The 27,008-nt window shown below is 34.7% G+C and overlaps 1 protein-coding gene across 15 annotated transcripts in view; it reads left to right on the forward strand.

The window, feature by feature from the left end:
- Nucleotides 1-27,008, forward strand: part of LOC105834238 (cysteine-rich motor neuron 1 protein) — a 412,714-nt gene that overhangs the window by 335,508 nt on the left and 50,198 nt on the right. The window lies entirely within an intron of this gene.

Below are 27,008 nucleotides of genomic sequence, written 5' to 3' on the forward strand. Positions count from 1 at the left end.
AGCGCAGCTTTTACGTGACGATAGGAATCTCTTAGGGAAAGATTGGAGGATTCTTCGTGATTGCCGACGTACGATAATTGAAATCTTTCCGAAGGTAGAAAAGTCGCCTCCTGCGTGTATATCTGTCCAACAAAAGAGCCCATGAAAACGTAACGCGGTTAAAAATCAAATAGCTCTACTGCACAATGAAACCGTCGCGTTTCACGGCGTGCAATAGAAATACGGTTAATAATAGCGATAGAATTCGCGAAATAAATGCTCTACTTTGCGGGCATTGTAACGGCGATATTTCACGACGAACGCTTGCCTCTCGCAGCACAACGCGGGTTTTATTAACGCCGACTAAGTCAGTCGTAACGTTGGATCGCAGCTTTGCATCACTGTAATCGCCCGAAACGTCGTACTTAAACGCCTGATGACCGCTCGCGCGCGCATAATTTTCCATTTAATGGCCCCGTCTTCCTGACTAATTTCCCTCAAACTCCAGATGAGCGCTTGTTATGGGCCACCTGCTTGGAACGGCCGTCTAGACCTGAAAATTCGAATTTCACCTCTCGATGATGCGACGCCGACATGCGGTCAATTTGAATGAGTTGTATCTTTCATTATTTTCGCGACTGTGTAGAGGAAGGATATCGAATATAGGTTATCTTTTATTTAGGAAGTAATTAAAAGATATTGTTGTAACATTGCTGCAATAATAAAATTTGTTTTTAAAAATAGTGCAATATTTGTTACAATATAATATACATTTAATAATACTTAATAATATAATAACTAAGGTATTTTTAATTTAAACGGACAATTTATAGGAGCTATATACAAATACCAAAAATTAAGAAAGTAATCATATAAATAAATTCGCTTTATTAATAATATGCATTATAACACATAGTGTATATATTACATACTATTATACAGAACATGTAGGGGAAAAGCACCGAATTGGAACACCACTTTGTTTTTGGGCAATATTTTTTAAATAATAATTACAAAAACTATATTGAAAACATGAATGCAAATTAGAAAGTATCTTCTATCAAATGGTATAGTAATTTTTATAATACCGTTTTGTATTTTTTTTATAATTAATGTTTTCGTATCACATATCAAAAAGAGTATCTGAAATGGGCGCTTAATTTGGAATCCGTGTACAATCAAAGTATTAATGTTACATTTTATTGATAAATCAATAACTTTTGCTTTTGACGAATTCGTTTTTAACAGATTTTATATAGAAAGGGATATGAATGTATGAAATATAAGTTTTTACTTCTTTAATTAACTAAGATCATATTTTTATCAGTATTTGTATGGTACGATGATTAGTTTCCAAAAAATAAGGGAGTTCCAATTTTGGTGCTTTTTCTTTACTGTAACAATTATTAACACATTATTAATTGCGCAATTGCAAATATGTATTTATATAATTGTTTTCCCGATTTTTGGTATTTGCACTGAGAAAAATATCTAGTAAGATATTCTGAAATCTGATTACACGATTATACTAATTAACCAGAATTCTGGTTAATTTCACCAGATACTTTTCTCAGTGTGTACACATGTACTACGCACACAGATTGTCCGTGATTTAAATAACATAAATTTTAGAGTATCTCATAGAATTTATTTTCTTTCTAGGTAAGCATAATGGAAGTGTGCTGGATCCCTAACCTGTTCGCTGCAGGTAAGCGCAGTAAAGAACACATAGTTGTCATACGAACAAAGAAGTATTCTTTATTTTAATTCCGCGTATATGAGCACTGACCGACGGTATTACGGAAGACCACAGAATGTGAAAAATGGAAAAGATATGGATCGATGCAATCCAACCAATGGTATTTTCTCTATTTTAATATTAAAAGTTTGCTGCAAATACAAATTAAATTGTATTTTGGGTCGAAAAATTTCCTAATTGTAGAAATTAGTTACTAACATCTTTAAAAATAGTTCCACGTGAAAGACACATACTTGTAAATGCAAGACTTTTGTATAAAAAGCATTATTAGTTTGATGAGTCTGACGATGTGCACAAATATTCATATATAAAATCTTAACAATTTATTCTTACAATGTGTGTTTAAAGTATTAATGCAATATTATTGAAATCACATTGCATGTCTATAAATAATGTTTCTGAAACATTGTTTTGTAACATGCAAAATTGTAAAATTACTACAAAATAGTGATCCTGTGATATGAGTTGTACAGATAAAGATAAATATGTATATTTTTTGTGTAATAGATATTTTCTTTATCTATTTCTATTATGATTATCGAATCATGTAGCTGAAGCTAGAAGCCAAACGCAGGACGGCCAGGGTCGAACGTCATATAAGCGTTTCCAGAAGATACCATTCAATCAGACATTAAAAATTCCCTAATTATGAGATTTTTAACGAACTTTGACAAATTTGCGTAGGATTTAGTCATTATAATACATAATCGACCTTTGGCGACAAGACTTGTAATTTACCAATTGTTATAAATTTTTTAAACTAATTTTTATCGTTTTTCGGGCCTCACGTCTAAACGCAAAGTACGATTTCTTCCAAATTTGGCTGGAAATATCATTCCGTAACGCACAATCGACTGATCGATGATTCGCGGGAGGACATGCATTTTCCTAATTGTTATAAATATTAAAAAATTTAATTTTTATCGTTTTTTGCGCCTTACGCCTAAACGCAAGGTACGCTTTGCTTCAAATTTGGCTGGAAATATCTTTCCGTAACGTACAATCAACTGATCGATCATTCGCGAGAGGACGTGCATTTTCCTAATTGTTATAAATATTTAAAAAATTAATTTTCTTCGTTTTTTGCGCTTCACGCCTAAACGCATTGTACAATTTCCTCGAAATTTGACTGGAAATTTCTTTCCGTGACGCACAATCGACTGATCGATCATTCGCGAGAAGACGTGCACTTTCTTAATTGTTATAAATATTTAAATAATTTATTTCTATAGTTATCTGCGACTCACGCCTAAACGCAAGGTACGATTTCTCCCAAATTTGGCTGGAAATGTCTTTCCGTAACGCACAATCGACTGATCGATCATTCGCGAGAGTCCATGCATTTTCCTAATTGTTATAAATAATTAAAAAATTAATTTTCTTCGTTTTTTGCGCTTCACGCCTAAACGCATTGTACAATTTCCTCGAAATTTGACTGGAAATTTCTTTCCGTGACGCACAATCGACTGATCGATCATTCGCGAGAGTACGTGCATTTTCCTAATTGTTATAAATAATTAAAAAATTAATTTTGATCGTTTTTTGCGCTTCACACCTAAACGCATGGTACAATTTTTTCGAAATTTGACTGGAATTATTTTTCCGTAACGCACAATCGACTGATCGATCATTCGCGAGAAGACGTGCACTTTGCTAATTGTTATAAATATTTAAATAATTTATTTCTGTAGTTATCTGCGACTCACGCCTAAACGCAAGATACGATTTCCTCCAAATTTGGCTGGAAATGTCTTTCCGTAACACACAATCGACTGATCGATCATTCGCGAGAGGACGTGCATTTTCCTAATTGTTATAAATAATTAAATAATTAATTTTGATCGTTCTTTGCGCTTCACGCCTAAACGCATGGTACAATTTCCTCGAAATTTGACTGGAAATATCTTTCCCTATCCTTCAATCGACTGATCGATCATTCGCGAGAGTACGTGCATTTTTTTAATTGTTATAAATATTTTTTGAATTAAATTTTATTGTTTGGATCTGTGAAACCGTTACGTCCTCGCTGTCGGTTCTGAGTGCGGCAAGTGATAATGTACTTTGCAAAAAAAAATCGTTGCATTATTCTGATAATCAACTATGTTTTGCAAAAATGCATTTCTATAAAAATTTCTCATATACGGTTAATTAAGTCGTTCTAGACTTCAAAAAATATTTTCGTAGAAATTTGCAGACAGCGTTCCTTATATTTATTTGATTAACGTAATTAACAATTTAAAAAACCACTAAACAATTAATAACGATCGCGAATAAAAATCTCATTATCAGGGAATTTTTAACGTTTGATTGAATGGTGTCCCCTGGAAACGCCTATATGTCGTTCGGCGCTGGCCGCTCGGCGTTTGGCTGCTGTCTTTGGCTGCTAGTTTCAGCTACATTATTAAATCTGTATATATACATATATATATATATATATTTTTTTTTTTTTAAGGAAATGGACGTTATTTTTTCCGACGAATAAAGCCTTGCATTATTCTTTGACATATGACATTTAATCAGCGGTATTCAACTCAACATTCAAACTATTACTTTTGAGAAAACTTCTCTCGTTCGTTATTAAAAAGTTTCATTTGTACTCTAATCTGTTTTAAACCGCATATCTGAATTATCTCGTATAGCGAAGGAGAAAATTGTTCCTCAGCTTGAAAAATAACAATCATAACGTTTTAACATTTGTTTTCTTTATCAGGTTATAACATTGGACTTTCCAAAGAAACTTTGTTTCAGAATACCATTTACAGTTTGTTTAACGATCGGCCGTGTAATACGCGCAATAAAAGTGTTAATGAACAGTGAAATTAATTTCCAAGAATTGCTGCCCTTTTCTTACGTCTGCAAAAATAGCTAATCTCCAGTTAATAGCTCTTGTACGATCGCGCGCAATATTCACGAAGGCGTTCTATTCGACAGGCAAAGAGCGCTGCTCGTGCACGCTAATGGATAAACTTTGTCTGCATGCCGCAAATTAGCTTTATCAGAGTGTCGCATGCATTCGCGCCTCGTCTTTGCGAGGCGGCACACGACTATTCGAATGCTAACTAACTACTTGCTGTAGCGACTTGGGACACGCGGATGCGGGGGCGCATAATTGCGTCTATACAGGCGCCGCGCCGCCCGCGCGCGACAGTGTTCCCTGGTAAATGGATTAAAAGGAGGGGCCGGTGGTGGAACGGTGAAATCTTTCCTCCGAATTATAAGACGTTGTCGAAACGCCCGACCGATAAGGAGATAATAGCTCTCGAGAGCGTGTAATTTCACGGGTAAAATATGCTGCGAGTAGGGTACCAAACTTGTTGGGGGGTGGGTGGAGAAAAGCGTTATCAATGCTCTTTCGAAGATATGATAGGAGAATGTCCCCAAACTTTTACCAAGAGAGAGGACTCCCAAGCTGATGTACCGCTTTAACACTGGCACTCGGAGCACGTTGCATCGAAGAACGAAAGAAACAATTAAAATATTCCTCGCACATGCATTTCCTTGTACAGCCACGAAACTAATTGCTCGGACCCAGGGATATTGTACAGACAGAATCGTATTTTACCGCGAAATTCGCTACAAATTTACTATGTATGGTGATGAGCTCAGGACAACTTGGCAACCTATCAAATATTACGCGAGTAACAATAGAAACTGTTAAAATATTAACTATAACAAAAGACATTTTATATAAATTGCTTAGTAAAAATGATCATAAAATGTCACAACATGTTCTAATGCAAAATTTTTACAGTTTGAAAAAATTTTCTTATAAAATCGTACATGAAATCTGATTTTATATGATTATGTATATTTAAAGTTATCATCAGGATTGGGAAGTAACACCATCTGTATCGTTTAATGATTGTTATTTTATTCTGTCTGTAATAATAACAATATCATTTTTACAATAATGAATTTTATTGTTACTTTTATCGTTAATCTATAAATATATAACAAATAATTATCATAATCATAATAATCATAATATTTGCATTATTTTTACAAAATAACGTTTCCAATCGTGATGTTACATATATTTTTTAAATTTAAATTTGAAACTTCTAGATCACGAGTTTCTTATCTTGTGTATTACGCCATTTCTTTCTGTACATTAACAAATGTGTTGTATATTGTCTATTTATGGTTTGAACAATGTATCGCTCCATGATAAAATTATTATGACTAAGTTATAGTAAAAATATGCTGCGTTGTAAAATTTATATAAGATATTGTTTATATTTATCAATACTTAACATTTATTTTATTTAAAAGAATTATAAACTGTTTAATGTATTTCAAAATTATCGAGAGAAATTTAATTTGACAGTTTAATAAAAATAATAAAACATGTTTTAAGTTTTATGTTTTGCCGTGTTAAAATATAAAATTGCTATGTTAAAATATATGTAGCAGATGTATAGTATAATTAATAGTATAGTTAAATTAATCAGAGAAAATGACATAAAATTCTTCGAGATACAATGTTATCCTACAACTTTACCATGATTTTCAAGGTATTCAAAGGTAAATTTTATGAAAAAGTACTTTCTGTGTGAGAGAGTTTATTTTATGCTACAAATTCACTAAATTATAATACATTTCCATTAAAAGCAAACTTGTGCTTAAACTGAAACAATTCATTGACCTGTTATTAACAAACTCGGGTTGAAAGATTGAAAGATATTTAAATAAAATTGCAACAAAGCGCTGATTTCTACTTTTATATCTATGTTTACTTGAAAATGTGTGTAAAAGGTGGTAAAATTGTGGTAGAATAATATTAAATAATCAAGATAATCTTGTAAAGTCAACGAAACTAATTGTCCACACAAAACATTACGAATTCATTTTATACCATATGTATAAATTAAAAACATACTCTTAATGAAAATACATTACTAGATGGCGAGTTTTTATTTTTAATTTAGCTTTTCTTTAAAAAATTATTATATTTTGTGAATTTGCACTATACAAAATAAAATTTTCATATCCTGCATCCGTACAATTAGCTTTGTAAATTTCTTATTTTATCCATCTGGAATAAATGATACGGTAGGGATTCGAACATCCTTTTATTTTGACAATATATTTAATTTAAATTGTCGTTACATATGTGCCGTGCTTGTTGCTGTGTTACATACGCGGCTCGCGCCTCGCTCTTGAACGGAGTCGCATCTAGCGACGGCTTTCTTTCTCAAGCCGTTTAGCATTCATCTATAGATTTTTGAAAAAATAAAAATCGACCGTCGCGGTAATCGTTCTCACATCGGCGGCGGTGAGTTGCCATTTATCACCGAAAGAATCCTGACGAAACACACAGCGGGGGAGATGACGCATTATCGCGCGCGCGCACACACGCATTCTCACGCACGTAGCCATCTACGTGCCGCTACGTGGCCGTCACTCTCTTCAGGCCTCTTGATAGCCTCCGGAGGAACGGCGACCCCACGTTCATGTCCGCAGACGAAACGAACGAGGGAACGAGTCGCGAAATCACGGTCGGCATAAATCTTTGTCCACGTATCCGCCGGGGCAAGACGCGGATTATTCGGAGAAAGTGAGAGAGAGAGAGAGAGAGAGAGAGAGAGAGAGAGAGAGAGAGAGAGAGAGAGAGAGAGAGAGGAAAAAAGGTAAAGACGGACGGTAGAGCAAGATTGGCGTGAGCCTTTGCTTCGTAGGACAATAGAATTAACGAGGGGCATCATTTGGCCGTGGCCTGTAAAAGTACGCCCTGTCGTGCAGTTGTCACAATTTTTTTCAAGATCGATAAATTATTTCTCGATTTAACAAAAGAAATCGTCCTTTAAAAAATATCACTTGGAATGTTACGTAGACATATAGTAAATGAAAAATTTGTGATTAATTAAAAAGAAGTGAGTGAGGAATTAGATGTATATTGATATTAAATCGGTATTGGCCTTCATACTAATTGGTTTTTATTTCAGTTAATATATAAAATCGAAAAATATCTGCATATTATCGGCATTTTTCATATGGTTTTTAATCCCTAATTTAATATATATTGATAATTACATAAAATCGAATATTTTCTTTACAAAAACAGTATTGAAAATTTTGTTATACCATCTTTCTGTTTTTATTTCGAGTTAAAAATATTGAATTTATTACGAAATGCGAAAGATTAATCATATAATTAGTATAGTTAATCATATAATTCTCGATTTTGTCGAGCGATGCTTAAGTTTGTATTGATTAGAAAGTTTAAGTAATTTAGCTAAAAACAAATGATAATTTTTGAGAATTTTCTTAAGAGAGTCAAGAAAAATAATTGTTAATAATATTTGAGAATGATCCTCTTTAATCTTCTGCAACATGTATATATGTATAACTTGATAAAATTTGCAAAAATGGAGCATCCAAACGGAATTATCTTGCAGAGTTCCTTTCCAGTTGCAAATTTAAATAGTATTGTTTTTTAATATAAATTTGCCGCCGATTTCACCCGATATGGGTGGTCGTAAGGAAAGAATCGCTCTTTTGGTAATTTTTTTATGGTGAAATTTTTTACGCGACAAAACGTCACGACTATCCACATTGTGTTACAGTGAATTATTATTTGCATAAAATGTCATATCACGCGCACGTCTTTCTTTAGTAAAGTCCCCCTCTATTTTTGTCCACGCTCAAAAAGTTACACGCTGAGGTAACAACGCAACGCACCGGCGATTTATTTACATATAAACACAACGTATTACGCATTTGAGAAAGAGCGTGCGGCAAACAAGCACAGACCTGCTAAAGGGATACTGCCTTATTTTCCGAAAATTAAACATTGACATCGTATTAATATCGTATTGATAAAAGCACGATCTTAGATAATTAAAGAAATAAAAACCTGTAATCTATTCGTTCTTTGACTTTTTTCACACTAAGAAAAAAGTTCCATTAAATATACAGTTAGTCCAGTAAATCTTACTGGATCGGCGATCCTAACTGTATATTTAATGGAATTAAGCTTACACATGCGAGAAATCCTGTAAAAATAACGTGACTATTCATTAAAACCTAATATAACCTGACCTAATCTAAACCTGCATTGTCAACCGAGTTCTTTAAATAATATTGTATGCAGTCATGAAAAAAGTATCTTCTGTTAATTTAACCTTATACATCCTACTGGAGCAATACAGTAAAATTTAATGAACTCTTTCATATAATTAACCAAACGTTTTTCTCAGTGTATGTAAAAAATAAAAACAAAAATCTAATCCCAATCTAATTACATTTATATAGAAATATTTATATAGTCGCGCTCCATGTTGCGTCTGCAGAAAAGTTTATTTTTAGCTTTCAAGAAGAAATGCTATCCAAAAACAGAACGATATGCCATTTTTGGTGACTCGTTTCATCCATTAAATATCACGATGCATAACACAGCACTGGCTATGTTAAATTGGAATGACATAATTGTTACAAAGATCAAATGAAATATGGCTTGCATAGAATGTTGTTGTCTCAGACGTTCATTACAAAGAATATATTCTCAGTTCCAAAGATATAAGAAAAAATGAATTTTTCATTCATCAAGAATATGTGTTAAAAGAAGGCTTACAAAGTACACAGTCCTCCTGCTTCGAGAATACAATTTTTATACAAGTACTTAAAAATAAAATTATATTTAATTGACAGTTTTATATTGAACATTGGCGACCACGCGACACTGTCCTCTCTTTCGACAGTTTGATGAGAGTTCTTTAAATGCCATTTTTACTCACACGTTTGCACTTGCGACGATTAAATCTCTGTCTTAATCTTCGTTCGCTTATCGTTTGCGGATCAGTCCCAGCCGCAGCATTCTCTCGCAGCAATATCAATGAAAATTCTTTTGAAAAAACACTCTCGAGATTCATCATTTGCCTTACTCGCGAATATTCTCGACGCGAGATTTCCCACGTTCGTCGCATATCCAAGATGAGACACATCGGGCAGCCACTCGTTAAACGCCCTCGTAACCGTAAATCGATTGGTGTAATTTGAATCGTAAAACCCGTAATTTTCGCGGTTACCGCGTCTTGCCGGCCGCCACGACCAGGAGAATTTTCCGTGCGGCTGGCACGTGACATTTTCCAAAGCCCCGAGAAAGCTCGAGCGCGAAATGGTGCTATCCATTAAAAGAAATTCCAAATCGCCTGTTATGGCGACGGGATGAAAGCAAAGTACCAATGGCGGAGTAAGCGCTTTGTCAGCCGTTTCCACCGTACTTCTCTAAACCGCATCGACTCCTTCCGTCTCTCGTTGTCACGAGAACTCGGGTTGTAATCTCCCTCTAATGGCTACGAGCTGCGGCATACCTATTGATTAGGCCATTAAGTGAGAAACGGATGTTTTATCTTCGCTTCTCCGTCGGAGAAAACTCGGAGGAAAATGCGAAAGATCGTCGGCTTTCTCTTTCCTTCTCTCTCTTTCTCTCTGCGATTTTCTAAAATTTTGCTACAATTTCATTAACGTCGTGTATGAGAGAAATTAAACTTTTATAATAACTTTTAAAATAGAGGAAAAGATGGCATTATTCTCCCACTCTATTTGCATTTTATGCAATAACATTGTTATTAATCAATATTTTAATGAAAAAACTTGACAGTTACATTTGTCGATGTGTTATTCAATTGATTATAAACTCAAAATTGTGAAATATTTATTACCAAAATGTTATTAATAAAAATGTGACATATAGTCATATGTAAACTATAAATTAACAGTAGAACTACAATTACTAATTATCAAATATTTAAATAAAAACGTCAAAAAACAAGTTATGTCAGGCCTGTTAAGCCATCACCATGTTCAAGGGGCTGTAGCAAAATCTTATGCTATTATTTAACTTTCTATAATTCGAAATATGTACAGCTAAATAAAATGTTAAATAACAAAAACTCTCATGTGTACATATTCGTATGATAATCAAATTTTTAAAAAATGTGAAAGTACGCGTAATATAAATGCGTGTTAAATATTAAAGTATTCGAAAGAATGGAAAAGTTTTAAAATATTTAAAAATAAAAATGCCTTATAACAAATGTCGGTTATTGTGTACTGATAAATTACTTCCATAACAGCATTTTAAACAAATGATTCTAAGTAATTATCAGAATTTGTCGCCTAACAATCGAAAAAAATGTGAGTGGCTATTATATTACTTACAATATTATCTTTTCCCCTAAATAATTTTTAAATAATCGCTTTTCAATTTTTATACAAAATGTATTTTTTTAATATTTACACTTTAATCAGTTATTCAACATAAATTGATCATCTAATAAAAGTATCTCCTACACATATAAAAAAATATTAATTTAGTATGAGTTATTTCTAATTATTAAAAATTTTTTTTAGTATGAAATATTTTCTAAAAGAATGTTTATTTATATAAACACATTAATTTATTATATAAATATATTATATTAATAAATATGTATAATATTATATGTGTATAGGTTTAAATTTGTGTTTAAAAAATTTATTAGCAACAAGGATTATTTTTGTTCACGGAAAAAGAGAACAGAATTAATATAAAATAAATTACCTCGCAGTATGTATATATTATATGAAAATCTCAATAATGAATTCAACTGAAATTGTTATTTAAATTTAACTTGCTGATATTTATGACATAATTTGTGAAAATATAACATATTGACATTCATGATTGCAGTCATTCATTAGAAATCGTATTGCTGGAAATTATGTAACGCGTTTCGTACATTTAGCTTGTTAAACGGCAAATCGATTTAGCAAGTATTATGAAACATTTGTGACAGTTTTGACACTCGAATGAAATGTTTCGCTGTCGATGATAATAATGCCTTTTACAAATAAAATGTGATACGAGTAAAGCGAACGCAAATTTAATAGAATGAGTACGTACTAAGCGATTTAAACTTCAGACTATTGAGGCATCGTATTTAAATCGTATAACGCCTTCGTGATTTTAAGTCTTTGATGTGACACATTGTGTCTCACTTACATCACATTTTCGCGAGGAGACTTTAGCATCAGTCACGCGTGGTCCTGGAATATATTTCAGACCTTTGCATTCATGGCGTCTGCTGCGCTGTTAACTCACTAATTGTGCGCTTTCAAGCCATATTTCCCTTTCTCCCCTACCACCTTTTTCTCTCTCTCCTTCTCGTCTATATCGTTCTCGTCGATCCTTTCGACTCGCGCCTTGCTGTTCGAGGCAGCGTCGAAACGACCGAGACGCTTAATTACTCGTCGTCCTGTTATTTAAGTGTCGTCAAACACTCCGCCGTCAAACGTTTTCGCTAAATACGGACTCCATTCCTCGATTTCCCGTCCGATTTAATCGGCAATGTGATTCTCTTGCGTTTGAAGAGTGCGCGTAGATTTCAAAAAATGGGGTTTGACGTAAATGTCGAAAGTATGGTGTAAGCTGCCTTTCAAAGTGCCGTGAAAATTGTACGGCTTGCTACAATATCGTGTTCGTCTCCCGACGAGTTTGATCTTTGACCTAAATTTCTTGTAAAGTCCCGAGGAGAAATTTAACGATAGATAGTAGTACAAGACACGTGACGCTTCTTTTTGGAAACTTGGAAAATCTCGCATCTGCGGCACGTTTATTTTTTACGCCAATAAATATTGCAGTCACTACTAGCTCGTGACAATTAAGATTTACGTTAAAATTTTTGAAACGTTGAGTTTTTAACATATTCAAGTGTTCGTTTAACATAATGTGATTATTTAAATATTTTGTGTTAAATAAATTTAGCATATATTTTGTAGTGTTAAAATAATGTAGTTTTAAAATTTAATTTCTAAAATAAATAAATAATATGTACGTCGACATATTCTAAGTGTTAATTTTATTGAAGAAATATGTTTTTACAATTTGTATCAAAATGTTATATACCTTTTGTGTTAATCTCTTAAATGTTTTATATTTTATATTTTAATATTTTAATATCTTAAATATTTTATATTTGTGTTATATTTGCAACATATATTAGTCTCGTGTAAAATCAACACAAAAATTTTAGTGACTCGTTTGGAACATATAAAACGTGTTAAATTTAACACAAAATTTTTTACCATTTACTCTCTCAATATGTCGACTTTCCTGTTCGCTATACTCGTTCTATTTATCATATCCGCCGCTGCGAAAAACGTTGCTTTTAAAAGCTAGGTGCTTATCCGCGATCCTAATTACCCTGCTCGACGTGACACGTAATATCGCATAAAGACCGCAGAAGTGATGAGATCTCGACGATTAAGGTTGACGAGATCGCGAGAGCACGGCGACATATCAAGAACCTTTTCAACATTTTTCTTCCACCTACGATTACGCTCGAGTGTCGTGGTCTCGTTAAGATGGTTAACGCTCCTTGGGATTTCATTGGCCTGCAAAGAATTCGAGATGATGGTGGAGTCACAGGCGTTGCTTTTCTTTTAGGAACGTTGAAACGGGTGGAGATGTGAGACATATAAATCTTTAAGGAAGAGAGATTTAGTGGAGATACATACTGAAAAAATTTTATGAGGAAAGCGCTTTGACATGATATAATCTACCTAAACAAAACGAAATAAAATTGTTCGCGAGATTTTTCATAAGCTTTCCTTTCAAATGTATCCCTCGCGTAGAAGATTCTTTATTTCTTAAACAACTCCTTGCGAGAGAAGTAAAAAATATTTTCTACACATCATTGTCAAATGCATTATTCGCCGTAATATCGGGGAGCCGGGGAAGAAAAATACTTCTCCGCAAGAAGTCTATTTTTACATTTCGTAAAAGGTACAGAGCCATAAAAGTAAAAGGCAGCCGCCCGCGATAAGTGCGTACTCGATTCGCCTTCTTTCGCGCCGCGCTATGGCGCGACAGTAAATCATCCTTTGCAAGACGCGCGCGGCGCGGCAGCTCGTCGAAATACACGCCTCGGCTCTGCTTGGTAGCGGCCAAAAATGTATATCCAGAATGTGTGATGCATAGCGGAGAGAACCGAGTGAATGGCACGAAACATGAAACAGTCGGAGCACAAGAAAAGTGTTCACGTAAAGTAAGCCATTGGGTCTACGGACGCGATCGGTGAAATGTTTTACGTCTTCGTATACGACAATAAATATCATTATAATATAAACATTGCAATTTATTTTACTTATTTATAATATATTTTATTTAAAGTAAATCTTATAACGTTTTAGTATTACGGGCGATGGCAAAGGATATTCGGCGTACATATGTATACGATATCCCGTCGATGTAATGTAACGATGAAACGGAGCAGCAAATATATATTTGCAAGGCGACGATGTCGCGCGGAAACGATTACGGAGCATCGGCAATTGGCGTCGTAAAATATTTTACGGAGCTTGAGAATTGCCGACGAATAGATCGCGCCCTTCGCGACACGCACTTTTTCCTATTTTGTGAATTCGCATATGCGCATCGCCGTCTCTCGCGTATGCGCGAACTCGCTGCGAGCGGCAACTCTTTGGTAGTGTACGCTGATCCACTTATTGTACAAGCCATAAACTGAATTTTGCCCGGAGCTACTTTCGGCATTACGCTCGCACAACACTGACGTGATATTATAATACTGCATATTTAATGACTTTGTTATTCAGTTTCTTTGTCGTTTTAACATGCTGCGACTACATGCTCTCCCACTCTCCATTTTTCAGCGTTTTAAAACAATTCTTTCGTTCTTATTTTTCTTTCGAAGGAAAGATGAAAAAGAAAAATTTCCTGACGAATGAACACTTCAAATTTAATATCTTGTATGTCACGCGATTGACAATTTCAGTCGTGGATGGCAATTACAATTTACAGCGACTGCCATTGTTTTTCTCAATTTTGTATCAGTTTTAAATGGATTTTATCGAAAATTGTCCAAATATTATTAATTATTCAGATAAATTTATGACGATATCTTCGGGTAAAATATTTAACAAATAAGTTTTTAGTATCATTATCCCTAATATTATTTTACATATATTAAGGGTAAATGTACACATACGTTTACTAATTCAAAAATTATTGCCGAAATAATAATTTATATTATTATTTCAACTAAAAAGATTGCGAAATATGTTGTGCCGAGTTATTGATATGAATATCTTAAATATGTGTATTTAATTCGAGCAAGTGCTGGAAACATTCATATTATCCGATACGATTTATAGAAACGCCTTTATTCCGTCATATTACGTCTATTCTCCCACGAATTTCAATACATATAACGAACGAGTAGTCATTCCGAAAGTATTTTACAGACAATCTCCACGTTGAACGGAGCGTAGCGCCGTTTAAAGCGTTTACCCTATCCGAACGCACCCTACTTCGGAGTAGAAGTAAAGCCTCCAGTCGTCGATCAGCTGCAAGAAAAGCGCGACTGAAGGGGAAAGAGAAGGGAGAAGGTGGAGCAGAACGAATTGAAAACGAAGGGAAAGCTAATAACGGAGCCTTCTCTTTCCGCGCTCACGTTGGCGGCAATAATCGGCGCCTCAGCGCGCACCGTTGATTTGAGGCCGTGCAAAATTGAGCTCTCGAGCTCTTGAATTTATTCGGTTTTATTGAGAAGGAAAGAATAACGGAAAATCTAAATTTGCCGAAGGAAAGCGAGGTGAGAGAGGGAGAAGAACAAGAATGGGGAGGGGGGTAAAGGAAGAACGCGATGCGACTACGTGATAAAAGTTTGCCAAGTTCGAAGAAGTGAGATTGACCTGTAAAACAGACAATAGATAAAAATTACAGCGAGATAAATTTAATCGCAACCGCCGCTGCTAATGAATCGTTGATGGCTGCCAGTTGATGTGTTCCATTAGCGATAAATGTCGACTTACTATGTATACGATAAAAAAAGTGCGTTATTGCGTGCAACATCTTATTGCAGGTTTATCGAGAAGATCGCTGATCACTCGAGCCGAAAACTGCGGAAAACTGAAAACCGCATCTGATTTACGTGATACAAGATCATAGATATCAACATAAACGTTTATTTCTTTAAAGCTTAATAAAGGAAAATAATAAAATAAATAATAAAAGCTGAAATAATAAAAGACAGTTGCAACTGCATGCATGAAAGAAACAGTTTTGCTAAAGTAAAAATAAATTTAGCTAAAGCTAGATATAGATATTTAACAATAATTTTTTTAGAGCCTTAAAATAATTATGTAGAACGCTAGAATGTCATTTTTTACAGCATTCCTCATCATGTTTAAACCACCTTCATAATTACTTGCGGGCTCCAACAAAATTTTTTGATTGTAACATATACGTATGTAAAATATTGCCAAGTTTACATTGTTTCTCTAGAAAACCTGACATGGCAAGAGAATTAGTTAGATAAACATGACAAATCTAGCGATATATATTCCGCGATGTATTTATCACAGAAGGCAGTCACGGGCGGGAAGATTTAACGTCGAACGTTACGCAAAGCGGTCGTAACGTTGCTTCTAGGATCCGGGGTGCGCTTGGCGAAAGTCAATTTCGAGCTGTCGTATCTACGTATACGTAGGGGTGTGTCGCGCGCGGCGTCGCGTCGTGTGCACCACAGGTGCATCACCGGTGCAGTATTTATCGTTGGCGGCGCGTGAAAAATCTACGCCGATGCGAATATTCAGCGCGCGCTCACGGTAGCGGCATTTTTCTTTTGCCACCGCGCCGGTCAAGATTTACGGCGCACTTTCGACGACCAACATCCGGTGTCTGGCTCTCGTGTGTGGAAAGAACATAATCCCAGCAAGTACGGTCGTTGGGAGCGGAGAGAAAGGGAAAGAGAGAAAGAGGTACCGAGAGCCATGCGACTTCGCGACGGTGCGAGCTTCCACGGGCTTTCGACAATCGACTGGCCATTGAGGAAGATTGCTGCCGGCACAGCTGCTGCGCTACGGAGCTGAGCTTTCGTTCTGCTTCCGAATCCCTGCCTTAATGCCTCATGACGACGGCCAGAATCCGGGAGACGAACCTCTCGTACGCGCCATGAGTGCCGAAACTGTGTGGAGCGAAGTGCGGCGCAAAAGTCTTCCTCTCCTCTCCGTTCATGTGGGGGATGGCAAACTGCGAATAATCTCGGCTTATCTTTTCAACGAGAGAACGGCGCATTGAATATCAGCCTCTCATTCTTTTTCTACGCCCGGAGGGTATATTTTGCGACTTTCAACCTCCGATAACGTAATGCCTGCAGCGTCAGTCTATACTGTGAGCGTGTATCGACTGAAAGAAAAGTGTGTGTGTGTGTGTGTGTGTGTGTGTGTATGTAAAATATATATATAAAATAACTAGCTCTGGCTTTTATTTGATGAGAAAGCTGTCAAAACAAAGAAAGTACTTTTAAAATATTTTTTAATCTGCTAATTTAATTAATGCGTAAAATTTCATTTAAATTATTCGATAAGACAAGAGCGTATCTCTGTGCATGTCCTCGTATACGTGCATGTCCTCTGCGAATTTGAGGAATAACCGCCCAAGTTAATACCGAGCCACGTCAAGCACGTTTGCCGCATAGCCAACTGCAAATAACCGCAGTCCAAAGTACATGGAATTACAGGGTCTGACTGGACGGACTGACGCGTAACAGCGGGAAGGCGGAAAGTCCATCGAACGGCACCGGTCGACCTACCTACCTACCTACCTATCTACCTACCTACCTACCTACCTGCCTGCCTGCCTGCCTGACGTGCTGGAGCTTTAGCTCGGGCCAAACTGCCGGACATCTGTCGACCGGAATTCCGATGCGGCGCGTAAACCGCAGCCGTCTCGCTTGCTGCATCCTAACGCGTAACGGAGCGTCGCGTCGCCGCGCCGCGCGCCGCCGCGAAATCGAAATGACCACATATTCCGCGTACAACCTACTCTCCGTCCTCCGTGACCATACATGTTGTGATCATCCCGCTGACACCCTTGTGGTATCCCCATGTTTCCGCGTCGACGATGTCGACGCGGAAATCTGGCCGCTGAACATAATGCGAACGCTCAGCGTTTCCCCGGGCGCTTTCTCGCTCGATCGATGCTCTCTTTAGCGCGAATCACTTGCATCTCGTAGATCGATCTGCTTTGTACAAATCTCAGCTTCTCGACTTTATCCCGCATTGAATTGGCAAGGACGATGTTTTTGATTGCGCTTTCTGCGAAGTCGTTTCGAAAGACTTTTTAGTTTATTACTTGTGTTAAAACATTTTGTTGCATTTGCATAGAAATTATACGCGCGTAAGAAGAATGTTTTCTTAACTTTAGTGAATATATTTACTAAAAGTAGATTTACTTAATTTAAATAAATCTAATAATATATTTAATAAAATAAAATCTATTTTTATCACGTAACGTTAATACGTATTTTTACACACAGCAAATACATTCTTATGCTGAGAAAAACAATTTCTCAACATTTTTTAATTTTCTTCTTTTAAATAACAGTTTGCAAAACATATTTCCTTGATGAATAGTCTTAAAATACATTCATCGTTTACTTGAAACAAGTAAAATTTACTTAAAATAAACTTTCGCGTACACACTAAAAAGTATGTATTTGAATTAAATAAGTGTCTCTTATTTTAGATAATTTGTGTGTAAGTTTGTATATTTGCAAATCTATCGTAAGTTTATTTTTCATAAGTAACAAATTTATTCAAAATATATTTGAAATTCTAATAATTAAATATTTTAATTAAGAATATTAAGTTAAAATAAAAATTTGATTTACTTATTAATTTAATTTTATAATTTCTTCAAAATAATAACAAAATATAAATTCTTTTTTTAAGTATTTGATAATAAGTTTTTTTTTAATTTATGATGTATACACATATTTTAAGACTATTATCAAGAGAAAATATTCTTCATTGAAGATAACCGTTACTTATTAGAAAAAGATAATTAAATTGATTTTCTTATGTAATTGCTTTTCTTAACAGTAGAATAAATATTCTTCTGTGTGTGATTATGAATAGTCTGAATAAAATCGGCGCAATCAAAAGACCGTAGTAACATGTATAAATGTCTTGTAAAACTATAAAATTATAAAATTATAAAACTAATGTGAACGATTACTGTTTTGTGATTAATTTTGCTTGAATATACATACATGTTGTAGCAGGCAATATGAATATTAAATATTATAAGTATAGTAGTACAATAGAATAAAAGTAATTATCTCTAATAAAAAAACACACACACACACACACACATCAATCCTATTAATTTTCTATTTAATGTTATTATTAAAAAATAATTATTAATCAATTTCCCTTCTTAATAGAGAATAATGTGAAACTAAATACATTTTACATATAATATTATAATTTTAAAAATTCATGAAAATTAATGAAAGCTTTATAAACAAAATTTTTTTAAAAAAGAAAAATATTTACGCAATGTTCATAAGGAAGTATTGACTCCTTATGAACTTGTACTCTAAGAAAATCTTTCTGAAAATACATGTATATTAAGATTTAAAATATTTGATTATACGATTAGCCAAGTATTTGATTAGACATAAAATACAAAATTATTTTATAAAAATTTTATATATAAATATTTTTTATTATGTGTAAATTTTTTAGATCTTAAAGTTTATGCAATAAATGTTTAACGTATCGAAAAATATGTCATAGTTTAAATGTATTCAAATGTCTCTAATATTGATTAATCATATGATCTATAATATGATTAAATATTTGTTTTCGAATATATTTATTTTTGAACAATCTTACATTTTCAGAAAGATTGTGTTAGGCGATACTTTTTCATACTTGGCGTTTTGTTTTTTTTTAAATAATATTTTGTTTAAAAATGTTCTTATTTCCATGTTTACAATCACTATTTATTCTTAAAAAAGAACTGTAATGTAATAAATACAATATTTGCTATATTGTAGAAAATATAATTTTTAGAAATTATAAATGATTTACTTAGTAAAATAATATATTTTAAAATTAAATATTATTGCTAATTTATATTATTGATAAATTATAAAAGATAAAATTGATATTTCAATGAATGTTGATTATATTGTATAAAATATTTTGTATAATTAGTGAATGCATGATTTATTCAATAGGAAATTAAGTTGTTTAAATGAATAAATATCTCTTATTTGAAAAAAATACATTCACAGTTTTTTGCAAGCACATGTTTTACTAAAAATTATGGAAAATTTTTTACAGTATATTTCTTCTCACTGTATAATCCGGATTACAGTGCATAATCAGCAATATAATTCGGATATTATTTTTTTATTTTCTCGAAACGAATTGCAGTGATAATGTATGTTATTATTACGAGGTAGATTTGTATTTCGGAGACACAAAATTTAAAAATTTGCATTACACTGTACGTAAAATAATTTCACAGAACTCTTGCTCACGTATAATTTATCACAGCAGCTAATAAATGATAATAAGTTTTATTTTTGTGGATGTATTATTAAATTTTTTATTTGACGCAATTAATTTCAAACAGAGAATACTCTGGATATCTATTCTTAGAACATTTCTGATAATACGTCGACGAATTATGTTTGGCTTATCCCAGTGTCCACCCATCTCTAACATCACATCCAATGATCTTCACGATAACTGCAACGACCGCGCGCACGGAATCGCATAATGCCGGAACGTTTATTGAGTCACTCGCGCGACACACTTTATGGAATCTGGAAGGTACTTCCTATGGACGATCGCATCGGCTTCCGAGAGGGGAACAGTCGGAAGATGGACCATTCATTGAGTTTCCGTTGCCCGCGTTAGCTATCGGAGAATGGACGACCGGCGACCAAGCGAGGGAACCACCAACAGTTCCGCCATCCTCGAGATACCGTACTTCATTCGGGTGTTCGGTACTCATTGAGAGCTTCCGTGAGTACTGACAAGTCGCGATTTCGAGTGGAGTGAAGACCACCTTAATATCGTGTTTTCTCGCTCGTCGATGCGGTTTTCGGTTTTCGTCTTCAGAAAGTGGTAAAATAGGAACCTGCTGAAATAGACGTTCTTCGTTTAGTAGTTTGGGTCTTTTTGGCAAAGCTTACTACCACGAAAATTGTATGCTTGTGAACGATCGTTGATGAGCATATTGTAGCACAACGAAAACTCGTGAAGAAATTCGCGCATTGAAATTTTAGATTCAGAAGAGCAGCACAATTTAAATAAAAAGTGTGATTAAAACCGCAGAAAGCAGATATTGGTCAGTTAACTGTACACAAGTACATCGACTTCTTGAGCGATATATTAGCGTTATCTGTGAAACGTTGTGTAACTATTTCGGAATGGAGGGGGCGGGGTGAGCCAAATTGGGTACATGGCTATGTACAGGTATCTGAAATAAAATTTTTGTAATAATCTAAAACAATACGTATTATTACATATTATTAACGTTCTGACTTATCTTTCTGTACAAATGGTTGAAAACAAATTTTCTATTGTTCACAAATCGCATTCTTCAATATGGCAATGAAAGAAGGGAATTCACAAGCAATTTACACGCAACGTATCAATTTGAAACTGCACGAGCTATCTTCGTTGTTGAACACGTATCGATCGTTACATTCATGGCGTATTTGTCACGGATGATTGTACCGCAGTGATACGAGCGTCATTCCATAGCGCTTCGACAATAGCTTTTCGTTTACGATCGGCATGTATGTTCTTGCGCTCACTTAACGCAGCCGCTACGATAATCGCAAATCGAAAAGATATTCCTTTTATTTTTATGGCGCAAGAAACCCGACGTTTTGCATGAACTTTCAGAATCCAATTCCATTTCACTTATACTTAACGTATTTCTCCTATCGTATTCCATCTGACAAGCATCCGGCTCCTTTACTCCCAATAATCCCAATCAGATTTTCGATATCACATATTCCGCAATTCTTTACAATTAATGCTTGACATTTCATATGCCGATATACATTTTCTGTCCACCGATACGAAAGTATGGTTCCTGTGCGCATCGAGTAAACGAGAAAAACAATTTCCGATTTGACACAAGTTTATATTAGGAAATATTGCGAACTTTGCTATAACGTACACCTCATAAAGCCAATATTGCATTTGATTTTTACTTTGAATAACAATATTTTTAAAGCTCAAAGTTATCATTATAATAATTGTATAATGTCGTGCATATATTTTTTTTACAAATATGAAATGTGTAACAGAAATTACCATTTCTGGTCACAATTTTCATTAAAAATGCTTCAATAAAGAATCAATGTGCAATTACTTATCAATTAAACTAAATTTTCCTTTCAACTTAATTAAATTTTTTAGTTCAAATATTTATGTATTCGGTTTTAAATATATAAATGCTTGAATTAAAGTTTATTTTATGAATTTAAATTAAGTCCATAAATATTTGAACGAAGAAATTTTTAATTAAATTGAAAAATTTAGTCATGTTAACAATTTCTTCTTCCCAGTGTACCTCTTTTTATTTCTGACTAAATAAATAAGAAAAAAAGCATATTTATATCGCAAATCGTCGCAATTAATAACAGGATTTGCAATGGTTTTGTTTTTTATAAATCTTAATAATTTCTTATCAAGAGGCATCATTTTTTGATATATTTCGATGTTCTTTCAGTTATTATTGGCGACATGCGTTATTTATGAACGAATATCATTCATACGTACCAAGGCGTGGAGTACGAGTAAGAAGCTTTTCGTGCTGTGCTTGTGGGCTCACCTTTATCCGAGGTAAAATCCACTCTGTCTCATCCGTTCATGTTTTCCTGTGATACGTTTCCAAAACTTTTTTTTCTTTTTTTCTTTCACTCGCGCTCCGCTTAATATTCACGGTGGCCAGTGCAGACGCAGCTGCTGCTACCGGGTTTTGTCAGAGACACCAGACTGAGTCCTTCCTCTGAAAGTTACGCCTTCAGATATTATATTTATAATCACGGAGCGGATCACGACGCGCCTGTTGTACGTATAATACGTCGGACGCACATTTTGTTCGTCCGCGAGATGAAACATCGGCGGGGAATCGGGGGATTTAATATACGTGGGTATCTGTTTCACGCTCGCGTAACTTTGGCTGCAATTTTACTTGCTAACAATTTTGCTCCCTCCTACACCGGGCTGCTCTGTGCGTTTATATCACTATCCCGCATTTCAGACGCGCTTCTTTAACGGAAACAATTTTAAAGCAATAGGTCGCTGCGGGGGTGGAGCAACGTGAGCTCGGAGCTGGCAAAATCATTGTGCGACGCGAGGAAAGTTTGCAGGGTAGATAGACACTTCCTCGTGGCAGCGATTTTCTTCTTTTCTCTTTTTGGATAATTTTGAACAAGAAGCGCAGCGAGCGAAAGAAGGCCGAATATGAAGCGCATTGTTTTAATCTAGGAACCCGCTCGGGGAGAGTCACGTCATACAGTAGAGAGAGACAGAGGGTAGGAGGGAGAGAGGGGATGGGAGAGAGAGAGAAAGAGAGATAGCTTGGATATGGGAAACCGGTATGGATAAGAGCGAATGCGCGCGCGGTTCGGGCGTATATAGCGAAAGACATAAAGGCAACCTGGCGCATTCCATTATAGTGATGTCTACGGCGTAGCTATCGCCGGTAACGGGCCAGCTGACGGTAGCGGCGACGGCGGCTGCCGCCGCGGTGATGGTGCAACCAACCACCGTAGTTTCGACGTAACTTGGCCCGCGTTTCTCTCGGTCACCCTCGAGATCTGTATATTATACACACACGCGCGCGCGCGCGCGCACCGTGACGGTGCTTCATATGTTCGTACGTGGACGAACGCGGGACGACACCCTCCATTATGGTGGCGGATTTCCCCGATTTGCATTTTACAACTGACCGCAGGACTTTGCCGTCCCTCCTTTACTATTTCCGTTTTATACGTCATCTTGGGGCCGCGGCGGATGCATCCACGATTTAAGGATCCTGTCCTCCTATCCTGCCTATCGGCGGGGTCGAGTAACGAGTTTGTCTGACTCTCGAAAATGAGACCGCGTCGCATGTGAAGATGCACCACGAATGTCCACAAGAAGCAGATGGATAATAATATTTCCCCAAAAGAGACATTATTTTGGCATTATGAAAATGAAAGGATACATGCGAATCATTCCCAAAAGATCTGCCTGATGTTACTATGATGATAACGATCCTGACCGAGTCTCGTCATGTTACATCCCGATTGATTTCTCATCGACCGCTCACGGATCAGACTTCTTTTCAGGAATAATTAACATTTATAATTCACGTTCTACTAAAAATTTTTGAGATCGCTGAATTATGAATCCATAATCGAAGTTTGAAAATTCAAAATGGCAAATCGAAATGATTTATACCTAAATTCAAAATTTAGTATCTTGGCCCACTATATTGGATTCATCATTTTGCATTTTAGAATTTTATTAGATTTCTCATTATCGATCTTGAAAACTTACAATTGATATGTGAATACAACAAAATTTAGCGTCTTCGTTTATCGCATTGAATCCGCCATTTTGAAATTAAGTTTTTAAGCGGTTTTTCATGTAGACGTTGGCTTTTCAAAGGAGTTCATAGAAAGAATTCGCTATCCTAATTTTAGAATAGAATATATATGCATTTTTCATCTTAACTTTATCAAGAATCCATCCTTCATCTGTAAAATAAATTCGCAAAGAAGTCGCTATTTTTATTTTTATGGCAGAAAAAAATTTTTTTTTTTAACTAAGACTATAAAACTCAATCTTCGTCTTCAAAAAAGCTCGAATAATTCAAATTACGAAAGATAAATTAGTTATTGTGTATTTACATCATTGAAAGCGCCAATCTCGTCAAACCTCTTGAAGCTTCAGTGTTAAATAAATTTGTAGCCGATTTCTACAATAAAACTATCTGTTTAAAATGCACATTCATTCCACGTATACATGAGTGCGCATATGTCAACAACGTTTTAATAATACGCAGCGGATAAAATAAACCGGTAGCGGCTATCCTGTGCTTTTGTTTTGTGACGCAAAACGCAACATGCAGATCAATTTCGAGAAATACACGTCGACTACAACTATTACTGATAAATAAATATCCAATAAATCTGCTCGCGGATGCAACGGAACATCGATGTATAGAATCCGCGCAAGCAATCGTTTCCGTAGTGGCTATAGTATCACGCCGATCGTTAGGAGAAACACGAAAAACAGCGTACAGACAAAGACAATCGATTGTGTTTCGATCATCGTTATTGCGAACCGTATCGAGATACTACCACGGCTCGGTTTTCATCATTCTACTTTATTTGCGTTATATGCAACGGCTTTGCGCCCGTTTTGCGACCTAGATAGTGGCCGATCTCACAATAATCGTCCCCGTATTGTGAAGCAAAATTGAGCGGTAATCCTCCTAAATATCGACGAGCGGGTATTTAGTTATTTCTATTTTTATCGAATATCTACCATATATGTATGAAAACAAAACGTTTCATGTGTTATTTTAGGGAGACTTTTCACTTTCGGCGTCCTGTTAAGAGAAATTTCATATTCCTCTGCTGTATAGAGCAATTTTAATTTACGCAATTTTAAATTCTGTACGCATTTGTTTTTAGGTATTCTGTACTACGCGCTAGGTCATTCGTATTTGAATTAATTTTAATTATTTTTACAAACATAAAAAATTTTTTAGTAACTCTTACAGTACAGAGTATTGTATTATTGTAAATATTTGTATTGCTGTCAATAGAAAAAGATTGTATATAAATATTATAATTAATTATAACCGACAAAAAATCGGAGAGAGGCACATTTTCATTTATAAATTTATAACTTTGAAATAAAAGTGATTTAAGGGAAGAGACTTTCATATCTTAAAATTGACATTACTAATTATGAAAGAAAAAATAGTTAACTCTTCAAAATGATGAATTATTCAGTAATCTGAAAATAATATGTTTATGTACAAATTGATTTAAGTTAAAGATAATCTGCATTTACATTTTAAATAATGCATAATAAGAGACAGTTTTGAATATTATTTATAACATTTAAATATAATGTTTTTGGCGTTTTAGTTCAAAATTTTAATTTTTTCAGCTATTTATGAAATATAAATAAAAATTGATTAAAAATAAAAAAATAAAAGTTTACAGAATAAAATTCTATACCTGATATATATCATTTTATACGGTCATTTAATTTAAGTTTTATTTAAGTTTTCCTGAATAAAGTATCACATCCTGAATAAAGTATACATTTACAAACTAAAATTTGTTCCCTAGATGCCAAATCTTTTTTAGGTGAGAGGATTGGCTACTCTTATATAAACCAAGTGTTCATAAAATTGCAAAGAAGAAAATACGCTGGATCTTTTTGTTCAATTGTGTGCACAGAGTGTCATTTTTATAATTTTATGTAGAGAGCACAGCAACTTTTGCTTTCGTTGTCCGCGTATTATCGCAATCTATCATGTTGCTCGTGATAAACGCGAATCGTCAGATTATACTAATGCATCTCAAACGATAGTGTTAAATAGTGTTAAATAATGTTAAATCGAAGATTTCCATCAGCATTTCTTCCTCTCTTTTAGCTCGGTTTAAATATTAATTATATTTATATGATATTTTAACTTTGTAAAACACATGTATAAACTTAAAATTTTATAACTTAAATAAAAAAAAGTCTATAATTAATATAATGAAGTATCAAATTCAAAATTCTATTTTAAAGGATTTATAAACTTAGTATAAAATAAATTGACAAAGATGTTGTTAGTTTTTTTTTGTCTGCACATTGTTTCAATAATTTATGTACGATGTATTTTTCGATAATATTTTGCACGGCAAAAATATTTTGCACATCGGATTGTAAATGATGGAAAATCTAGAAATAGAATTATGAGAGTTCTGACGAATACCATGACTATGTATATTTTTAATATTATAAGAACTTCATTTCATAGTACCAATTTAACATGTTTTAAAACATTTCTTGAAATAAACTAAGTTATAATTTTACTTCTATCGATCCAGACGCGAATATCTCATATTTATCATGTCTGTCATAAATACAAATTAATCTACCTTTATCTTCAGCTTCTTAAAGTCTGCGAGACAATCCTTCGTGATGGATCACGATATTCTTCAGTCTGACGTAAGATGCAGATCTCCGGTTAATCCCTCGTCTATCCCTTTCTCCGCCTATACTCTCGCGAAAGCGCATGATAAATCCATCTTACCATCTGCACATTATTGCAATCTTTAGAACAATCCCCTTCGCCAGATCCGCCCGTAATCCGCTAAGTATATCTTTTGCGGGCGGCCAAATTGAGTTTACCGCGCGAAATAAGGCGGGCGGGTGGATCCAACCGTAT

Source organism: Monomorium pharaonis, chromosome 3 (genome assembly GCF_013373865.1).
Source record: "Monomorium pharaonis isolate MP-MQ-018 chromosome 3, ASM1337386v2, whole genome shotgun sequence".
NCBI classification, from domain to species: domain Eukaryota; kingdom Metazoa; phylum Arthropoda; class Insecta; order Hymenoptera; family Formicidae; genus Monomorium; species Monomorium pharaonis.